Raw genomic sequence first — 10488 nt, forward strand, 5'->3', positions numbered from 1 at the left:
CACCTTTAATCTCAGCACTTGGGAGGCAGAAGTAAGAGGATCACCATGAGTTCGAGGCCACCCTGAGACTACACAGTGAATTCCAGGTCAGCCTGAGCTAGAGTGAGACAGGAGACCCTACCTTGAAAAAACAAAAAACAACAACAAAAAGGACCAGTCTGTTAGGCTCAGAAAATAAAAATTAAAAGAGTTCAAGGCCAGCCTTGGCTATGTAGTGAATTTGAGGTCAATCTAGGCTACATGAGACCCTGTCTCACAAAACTAAAACCAACCCCCCCCCAAAAAAAATATATATATAGTATTACCATGGGATATTTTTTATAATCACGGAAGTTATTAATAAAAAGAATTAGAAAATATATGTATAGTAGGTAGAGAGGTGTTTGGGAGAGAATAATGGGTTGGTCACAAGGACCATGAAGCAGGGAGTTGAGGACAGGACTGGCCAGGGGTCCAAGGTTAGGCTGCCCGAGTGTTCCAGCTTCCATTCCTCCCAGAACACTCACTGGTGCCCTGCTGGGGGTGTACCCTGATGGTCCCGAAGGCCACTATGCTGACCAGATGTCCGTGTCTAATGTTAAGGGCCGTCCCATCAGCAGGGGATGGGTCTGTAATCTTGCTCCTGACTCTCACCATGGGTCTTTCTTTCTCTTTTTCCCAGAAGATTCCAGTGTGTGTCAGGTCTCTCAGGGGCCAGGACCTGCCTCTACTCACCTGGGATGCCACCTCTTGACTTCATGGGCATCAGCTTCTCCTTAGGCCTCTGTCCTTGGTGTCCCTTAACCTTTTCTTCAGGTCCTCATGTTTTGTTGTTTAGTTTGATGGTTTTTGTTTTTCGAGGTAGGGTCTCACTCTAGCCCAGGCTGACCTGGCATTCACTATGGAGTCTCAGGGTGGCCTCGAACTCACAGTGATTCTTCTACCTCTGTCTCCTGAGTGCTGGGATTAAAGGCGTGTGCCACCATGTCCAGAGGTTTTTTTTTTTTTTTAATTTTTTTTTTATTTATTTGAGAGTGACAGAGAGGAGGAGGAGGAGGAGGAGGAGGAGGAGGAGGAGGAGAGAGAGAGAGAGAGAGAGAGAGAATGGCCACGCCAGGGCTTCCAGCCACTGCAAACGAACTCCAGATGCGTGCACCCCTTGTGCATCTGGCTAACGTGGGTCCTGGGGAATCGAGCCTCGAACCGGGGTCCGTAGGCTTCACAGGCAAGAGCTTAACCGCTAAGCCATCTCTCCAGCCCCAGAGGTTTTTTATTTGTTTGTTTTGTTTTGTTTTTTTTGGTGGGGTGGTATTTTTAGTTTAGTTTAGTTTAGTTTTTTTTTTTTGAGAGAGAGGAGAGAGCGAGTGAGAGAGAATTGGCCCACTAGGGCCTCAGCCACTGATATTGCACTCCAGACACTTGCGCTACCTAGTGGGCATGTGAGACTTTGTGCTTCCCTCACCATTGTGTGTCTGGCTTACGTGGGATCTGGGGAGTCAAATATGGGTCCTTAGGCTTCACAGGTTAGTGCCTCAACCACTAAGCCATCTCTCCAGCCCTTACTTTAGTTTTCAGGTCTTCATGTTTGTGAGGCGAGTACTTTACTGACTTAGATATCTCCCCAGACTCTGTCCTCCCCCCTCCTTTTGGAGCTACTGGGGATGGAGCTCTACTTTTAAGCTACAGTCCCATCTCTCTTTTGCCTTTGACAGGCTCTCCCTATGCCCTTGCAGTCAAAATCCTCCTGCCCCAGCCTTTCGAGTGCTGGGGTGATGGATGTGAGCCGCCATATCTGGCTCACTCAGGACCTCTCATGCCTTTGTGGTCATTACCATGAGCGCCTCTCCTCTAGCACAGTCATGTGATTCTTCCAGGCCCACAGGAGATGTCTTCTTTCCCCAGAGCCTCCTCCAGCTGCCCACAGTCACCACGGCTGGCTCATTTCTAGCTGAACCTCAGTGGGTTGTGACTGGTGGAGGGTGTAGGGGTGGGTTTCACACAACTGCCTGCCTTTTCCACTTGCTCTGGGAAACTCCTCAAGGCTGAACTACCTTCTATGGCCTTCAGACTCCTACTGTGCCCAGGAGCCAGGAGACACTCACTGAATACAGACCGTATGGCATCACCCACCCAAACAATGACCATTCTGTCAGGAATGTACTGTATTAATTTATTGTTATGCGAGTCCTGTTAAATCTCTCTATCTCTTCCCTCTCCCAAGAGCCAAGGCTGGCCTATAACTCGTTATGTAGCCCAGGCTGGCTTCAAACTCCCAGAAATCCTCTTCTCTCAGCCTCCTAAGAACCAAGACTAATCTTCCTTCTTTGAGAGAGAGAGAGAAAGAGGCAGATAGGGGAAGAGAATGGGTCCCCAGGAGCTCCAGCCACTGCCAATGAACTCCAGACACATGCACCACCTTGTGTATCTGGCTTACGTGGGTACTGGGGAATCGAACCTAGATCCTTAGGCTTCACAGACAAGCATCTTAAGCATTAAGCCATCTCTCCAGCCCCTTTATTCCCTTTTTTTTTAAAAAAAAATTAATTTGCATGTTTATTTGAGAGAAAGAGATAGAGAAATAGGCAGAGAGAGAAAGAGAGAGAGAGAGAGAAAGCCGGGGCCTTCAGCTACTGCAAATGAACTCCAGATGTGCGCACACCCCCTTATGCATCTGGCTTATGTGGGTCCTGGGGAATTGAACCTGGGTCCTTTGGCTTTGCAGGCAAGCGCCTTAATTGCTAAGGTATCTCTCCAGCCCCCTTTCTTCCCTTTTTGAGGGGAGCAAGTAGGAATTGAACCAGGGCTTTGAGCATGTTAGCCAAGCACTGTATAATCAAGCCACCTCCCCTAGGATTATAGGCATGCACCACCATGAGAATCTTAAAAATAAAAAGAATTCAAGCAGCGGGTACTGTGAGACCCATTTTATAGGACAGGAGACAGACCTGGATGTGGAGGTTGGGCTCAGCTGAAATCAGAGCCAAGATTGGGATCACCTGATTCTAGCACTGAGCTCTCTCCTCTAAGGTTGTGATGGATCCATGATCTCCCCAGGGAAAATGTGTGTCCTCTTCCTACTGTGCCCTGCCAGGGGCTTTAGTCACTCCCCTCATGTTAGCCACTCCTGTCCCCAGGCCCTGGCAGAAGGTACTAAGAAAGCAGGCTCGCCTCATGTTCTGGCTAACCTATCAGAGGCCCACAGTCCTTTTCTCCAAGGGACAGCCACAGTCCCCAGACCCAAAAGAGGTGACCCCCCCCCAAGAAGGGCGGGTCTCAGGTAAGGCTCTCTCCTCTGTTCTCTTTGGCTCCCTGGAGGTCAGCTCTGTCCATGTCCACTCTATATGGCCATGCTGGGGTCTGAGTGCCAGCACTAGAAAAGCATTATCCTCATTAAAGGTTATTTTAAAAGAGGACACTCAGCCAGGCGTGGTGGCACACACCTTTAATCCCAGCACTCAGGGGGCAGAGGTAGGAGGATCGCTGTGAGTTCAAGGCCACGCTGAGACTACGTAGTGAGTTCCAGGTCAGCCTGGGCTGGAGAGAGACCTTGCCTACCTCGAAAAACCAACAACAACAACAAAAGAGGGCGTTACTCATACTAGAGTAAGAAATTGGATAGATTTCTTCCAATGGCACATTCTCAGTTATTTAGCTCTGTCTATGAACATATAGGAAAAAGACTTCAAGAAAATGTCTAGCACGCTGGGCGTGGTGGCGCACGCCTTTAATCCCAGCACTCGGGAGGCAGAGGTAGGAGGATTGCTGTGAGTTCGAGGCCACCCTGAGACTACAGAGTGAATTTCAGGTCAGCCTGGGATACAGTGAGACCCTACCTCGGAAAACCAAAAAAAAAAAAAGAAAATGTCTGTTATATTTATAGTGCTTACCTTTTAAAAAAATTATTATTTATTTATTTGAGAGTGAGGGAGGGAGAGAATGGGTATGCCAGGACCTCTAACCATTGCAAATGAACTCCAGATGCATGCATCCCTTTGTGCATCTGGCTTATGTGGGTCCTGGGGAATCAAATCTGGCTCCTAAGGTTTGACAGGCAACCGCCTTAACCACTGAGCAATCTTTCCAGCCCTATCTTATCTGTATGTGGTGGGATTCTTTGTTTTGTGTGGCTGGAGATGCAACCCAGGGTCTTGCATGTTCTCTACCACCGAGCCACGCCCCCAGCCCCTCACTGGGGAATTCTAGGCAGGAGCTCTACCACTGAGCCACGCCCCCGGCCCCTCACTGGGGGATTCTAGGCAAGAGCTCTACTACTGATCTGTACCCAGTCCCTTTTTAAATATTTCCTTTATTATTTATTTATTTACTTGACAGAGAAAGAGAGAGAGTGAGAGAATGAGTGCGCCAGGGTCTCTAGCCACTGCAGACGAACTCCAGATGCATGCGTCCCCTTGTGCATCTGGCTAATGTGGGTCCTGGGGAATCAAACCTGGATCCTTTGGCTTTGCAGACAAATGTCTTAACCACTAAGCCATCCCTCCAGCCCTCAGTCCCTCTTTTATTTAGGATCTTACTAAGTTGTTCAGGCTGACCTTGAACTCACTGTTTAGCTCAAGTTAGCCTCAAAAGTACAATCCTTCTGCCTCAGCCTCCTTAATACCTGATGATATAGGCATGTGCCAACAGTCCTACGGAGGGTGGGATTTTGGTTGGTCTTTGTATTACCAAGTCTTCCTCCCACCCCCACTCTCCTGCTCTGTAGCCAAGGCTGGATTGGAACTCATGTAGTCCAGACAGGTTTGGGACCTCCCTTTCCGGTGGGGAGAGGGACTGGGATTTAACCCATTCTCTCTGTCTCTTTCTCTCCCTCTATCTCAAATAAATAAATAATATTTTTAAAAGTTTTAAGAACAAACAAACAAGAATTCCACACCTGGCTTGCTTTTCTTGTCTCTGTCCTGGGGAATTCTGGGAGATGATAGGAGCAGGCCCTACAACCAAAGCCAAAAAAGCTACCTGGGCCCCGGGGGTCAAGTTGCCTTGCGCAGCCTCCTTGGAGCCACCAGAAGCCCCAACAGGATGCTGAGGGAGCCTGGCCCTGTCTGCCAGCTCCACCTGGCACAGCAGTCTCTGCAGTGGGCAGGAGGCCAGGGTGAGGGTGGCGGGAGGCTGCCAGCCGGAGAAGCATCGCCGCAGACTGGCAGGCTGGGAGCTTCAAACTGCAGGAGGATGTCCCTGAGGGTCTCCTAGAGCCAAGGTCTTTGTGGCCACGGGTGGGGACTAATCCCGATTGAAGGAGTCAGACTGGTCCTTGTTCATTCACCCAGGCCCGCTGAGAGCTGAGCCCCATTGCAGATGACACAGGACCAATAGGACTGGGGCAGGGATGGAAGTGTCACTATCCTGTCCTCAATGACCCAGGAGCAGGGAAACATAGGTGTCCACACATGATGGCCACAGTTGCGCTAGGCTGGAGTCAAGAGCCTTTCTCTCTTCCTCTAGGCCTCCTGCCTTGTTTCTGACCTTCTCTTCCTCCCTGGGTTATTCAGCCAAACTCCTTCCTTTATTTAACTTTCCCCCCAATGCACTAATCGGAGCTCTTCCTGGGCATGACCTCTAGAAGCCCCATTTTCCTCACCAAACTTCTCGCCCCTTACAGGTCCCTGCCACGGATCCTGTCTATTCTCGTTAATCCTCCTGTCTTCTCAGCTTCCTGGCTCTTTCCTGGACAGTAGTGTCAGAACTGAGCAAGAATGTCTCTCTCCCTTCCTGACCCTTCCTATTCACCCTGACAAGGTGTTGCTTCCTTGCCTGACCTCTTCTTCCTCTACAGAAGCCAGCTGCCGAATTCCTTCCTCTCCCTTAGCCCAGTAAAATCAACACGAGGCATCACACTGCTGATTTGCTGCACCTGTGTATGGGGTCCTGAGACCCTCCCCAACTCTGCTGGACAGCTGCAGGTGGGTATATGGAGTTCAAATCCAGGCTGGGAGGGAGTATCATCTAACCTTTGTTCAGCCAGAAACCTGGAATCTTTAGATCAGCCAAGGGGCTTGCCTGCACTGTATTTTTCCTTTTAGTTTGGAAGCCAGCTCTGCTGTTGGGAGAGACAGGTGCATTTTGAAATCTCAGCTGCAACTAATAAATCAAACCTTGAAACACTGGAAGGGAAGTGACTTTGGCCTCTGCTGATAGAACCACAGGCCTCCTAACATACAGATTTTAAAATTTTTATGTGTTGGCAGCACAAGGTTTTCATGCATTCTAGACAAACATTCTGGCACTGGGAATTATCCCCAGCCTTATTGTTATTTTGAGACGAGGTCTTCTCACTAAGTTGCCCATGCTGTCCTTGAACTCACTCTGTAGCTCACACAGGCCTTAACCACAAGATAATCCTACCTCAGCCTCCCAAGCAACCGGGATCACAGACCTACGCCGCTGGGCTCATACAGATTTATAGAGCGGAGGGATCTTAAAATCTTGGCGCAGACAGAGAATGTGGGGAGGGGGGATGTCTTGCCAAGCCTTATCATTTTACAGACAGGGACACTGGGACCCAGAGACAGGAAGGACATATTCAAGGTCATACAAGAAGTCAAGATCAGAGCTGGGATCAGAAAGAAGGTCCTTGGACACCTATCCCAGAGCCCTTTGGTTCCTCTATCCTATGCTACTTCTTTTGACTCCTGCTAGCCTAAAAAAGGGCCCTGGGGAACCCTCACCCAGGGTAGCTAGGAAAACTGAAGACAATGTGTTACTGGAAACCGCCATGAACACCTGAGGCATCAAGACCTTGCTCTATGACCTTGAGAAAGTCACATCACACTTCCAGACCTTATTGTGCTCTTCTGCAAAGGGGAGGCGACAGCACCTTTTGTACCCTGCTATGTGAGGATGAGATGAGCATGTGTAGGTAAAGGGTCACGGTGATGGTGAAAGGTTCAGCATAGGGCTAAGAAATATAAACTAGAGCTGAGGTGGTAGTTCAGTGGTACAGCGCTTGCTTAGCTTGGTTAAGGCTGTGGGGTTTCATCCTCAACGTTGCAAGAAAACAAAAGCCAAAGAGAAGCTAGGCTCTCCTAACCTCATCAGCACCCTAACTGACTTCTGAGATCAGAAGAGCTGTGACACTGGCCCCCCTCCCAGGGAGTAACGTGTGAGCAATGAGGGAGGCTGACCCCAGCAGCACTGGTGGCTGCTGCCATCACGGGCCATCTCAGGAGGTGAGAATTAACTACTCAGAAGGGAACCAGCCACCACCGGCTTGCCGAGGTCGGCGAGAGTCTGCCCGGCAGATGAGGAGGCATGCAACTATGGCTGTGAGCAGATGGAGTTCTCCCTCTGGAAGTGGGACTGTGGTTGGGATGGGTTTACATTAGGGGAGCTCAATGCCAGATAAAAGTATATTTTACCACTAAATATCACAGTGACCTTGGGAGAGCCATCACATTCCTTCCGAGTAAGTCCTCTCCGTTATGCCTCAAGCTCCCCACCTGTGACCTGGCATCAGTAATCAGGACACTGACACTTAACTCGGGGAACGGCCACCAGCCACATTTCTATCCTAAGGAAGATGGCTTACGTGGCTTGGTGACCTTGGGAAAGTCACCCAGGCCTTGCTCCTCCGCTCTGAAAAAGGGCTGATGAGCTTTTCATTGGTGAAGACTAAATAACCCAACTATAACAATGTGCTGTAAAGCTGTGTGACACCCTCGATCAATGCCTATCTCCTTTGGGAAGAGACAGACGTGCTTCCAACACCTTCCAGCAGTTCCTCCTTAAAGGAGTCTCACTTGTTTTCTATTCATTTCTATTCATTCACTCCCCTGGCGTAAACAGTTTCCCATTTATGAGTTGGGATAGTCCAGTAGTTCCGTGGCAAGTAGTCTCCCTCTTTTTCTGTGTGTGGCAATGCTGGGGATCGAACCCAGGGTTCCTCACGTGCTAGCTGAGTGTTCTCTCGCCGAGCTGCACCCCCAGCCCTCCCCGGTAGTGAGAGACTGTCAAAACTACTCTTGCTTACAGACCAGGAAAGAGGCTCAGAAACGTTAAGTGGCTTACCTGAAGTCACACAACCTACATTTGATCCCTTGTCTCTTGACTTCATAGTTCATGACTCCAACCCCCCTCCCCCAAATCTCTGAAAAAAAAAATCAACCTTTAGTCATTCTTCAATAATTCCTCCTCCTCCCTTCCCAGGAGAGTGGGATGGGGCACAAAGTTGAGGAACCCAAAAGATGATATTGCGTAGGAATGATTTTCTAGCCAACTTGGTCCTATTTCTGGCTGAGAGAGAGAGAGAGAGAGAGAGAGAGAGAGGGAGAGAGAGAGCATCCCATACAAGCTGAGATGATGACCTTATGATGCCCCTTGAGCAGAGAGGAATATTCACCCCATCTTCTGTCTTGCTCTTCATTGAAATGCCTGCCTTGCTGTCTATACAGGACAAAAAAAAAAAAAAAAAAACACCCAGGAGCAGGTGAATGGGGAGGTGTCAGGGACTTAGAAGTTATAGCTGAGAGAGAGCACGCATGCTATAGTGTCAGATTTGACCAGGGTTGCCTCTTTCTGGCTCTCCTAAATCTGTCCTTATGAGGATCTGCTTAGGAGCAGAAAGTACAGGAGGCTCCAACACTATCCAGGCAGGAGAGGTCTGGGCAAAGGAAGGGGAGGAGGAGGTCAGGAGTCATTTCTGCGCTTCTTTTCACAGCCGTCCTCTTTAACAGGAATTTGTCATGGGGCTGGGCCTACCCCGATCACTAGAAATTTTCTCTGGGCAACCAGAGAAGCCACCGAACGTCCTTCTTCCAAACTCGCAGCGGCTATTTTCGCTTCTGCGTCCTCCGTCCACTTCCCCGCGTGAGAGTCAATGCCAGACTGTGTGAGACCCAATTCTCACTGCCAACTCCTGCCTCCCCAGGGGGCATTTGGATATCTGGGAAAGAGGCCAGACTGTCCCCTATGCAGACACCCCCCACTGCTGGATTAGAAGACCAGCATCCAGATGGGGGGGGGGACGACTGCGAGTGGCCAATGTCCACAGTGTCCTGCTATGTCTACCTACGACTACAGTCTCCTTTCCCCGGGGGAGTAGATATTTCTCCTAAGTTGGGGCGGGGGCCGCTGGCAACTGGATGGCAGCCTTCCTGACATCCTCTTGGGCTGGGCCGTGGTCATATTGGGAATCTTAGCCATGGCCCTTCAGGGTTCCTACTTTCCCTAACCCTGTGGGTGAAAAGAGCAGCATTGTCCATCTATTTCCCAGGAGTCTTGCACCTCCATCACTGGAAGACACTCCAGAGGCCCCCCCCCCAATACTGATCCTGTGCTCCCCCCACCCCGCCAGCACCTGCACATTTGGGTACCCCCCCAGCTGTGGAGGCCTGAGGTTCAAGCCAGCCCCAGCCCTTCTGAGAAATAACCCTCCCCACCCCCCACCCCCCAATCAGGGGCTCTCACCTCCCCGCTGACCGCCACAATCTGCTGGGCGCTGGTGCCAAGCCTCTCGAGTCCGTGGACCCGGGCTGCTCCTTCCGCCCGGCTCGGCTCGGCTCGGCCAGCTCCGCGGCCCCCGCGCCGGGGACTTCCCGCGGGCGCCGCCGCCGATTGCTGAAATGCTGGACAGCGCACCACCATCGAGGTGGCACCCCGGTCCGTCGGCGGGCTAGAGAGACCGGGAGCCCGAAGCTCACCGGTGCCCTCTGCAGACCTGGAGGGAGGACTGCCGGCAGAGGACGCGGCCGAGAAGGGACGACGCCTGGGGGCGCGGAGGATGTGATTGACTCGGCTCTGGGAGTGGCTCTCCATAAGCAGAGTCCCTGCCAGGACGGTCCCCCAAGCCGGTGTCTAAGAGGCCGCTGGGGGTCCAGCTAGGCGACCCCTCCAACGATGTCCTTGTCATTAATTTCCTAGTGACTGGACCAGGCAGGCTGTATGAGGGTGGAGTTAATCCATGCAGAAAGGAATTTTTTTTTTTTTTTGCCTATGTGTGCATGTGCCTATCTGTGTTTGTGTCTCTGTTTCTGCCTCTGCCTCTCTCTCTCTCTCTCTCTATATATATATATATAGATAGATAGATAGATAGATAGATAGATAGATAGATAGATAGATAGATATAGATATAGATATAGATAGATAGATACACACACACACATTTATTTATTTATTTATTTTTCTGCATGTGTACCAGAAGTCGACATGGGGTGATTTCCTCACTCACTCTTTCCATATTATTCTTTGAGACAAGGCTTATTCTTTGAGACAAGGTCTCTTGCTGAACCTAGAGCTGCCCATTCAGCTAGACCAGCTATCCAGCAAGCCCGGAGGGCCCTCCTGCCTCTCCAATGCTGGGATTGCAAGTGTGAGCCACCATGCCCAGCATTTTACATGGATTCTGGGATCCGAACCGGGGTTGTCGGGCTTACTCAACAAGTGCTTTTAATCACTGAGCCTTCACCCCAGCCACTTTTTTGTTTTTGTTTGTTTGGCTGATTTCTTTTTTAAAGTATTTAATTTAATTAATTTATTTATTTGAGAGAGAGAGAGAGG

The 10488-nt window shown here is 50.2% G+C and overlaps 1 protein-coding gene across 1 annotated transcript in view; it reads right to left on the reverse strand.

Annotated features, from left to right (window-relative positions):
- Srrm3 (serine/arginine repetitive matrix 3) overlaps positions 1-9502 on the reverse strand; it is a 95456-nt gene extending 85954 nt beyond the window's left edge. The window contains exon 1 of the mRNA XM_045143920.1: positions 9400-9502. The gene's annotated coding sequence lies outside the window, so the exon portion shown is untranslated. The remainder of the gene's footprint in view (positions 1-9399) is intronic.
- Positions 9503-10488: the final 986 nt, after the last annotated feature.

Source organism: Jaculus jaculus, chromosome 2, assembly GCF_020740685.1.
Source record: "Jaculus jaculus isolate mJacJac1 chromosome 2, mJacJac1.mat.Y.cur, whole genome shotgun sequence".
Classification (NCBI taxonomy): domain Eukaryota; kingdom Metazoa; phylum Chordata; class Mammalia; order Rodentia; family Dipodidae; genus Jaculus; species Jaculus jaculus.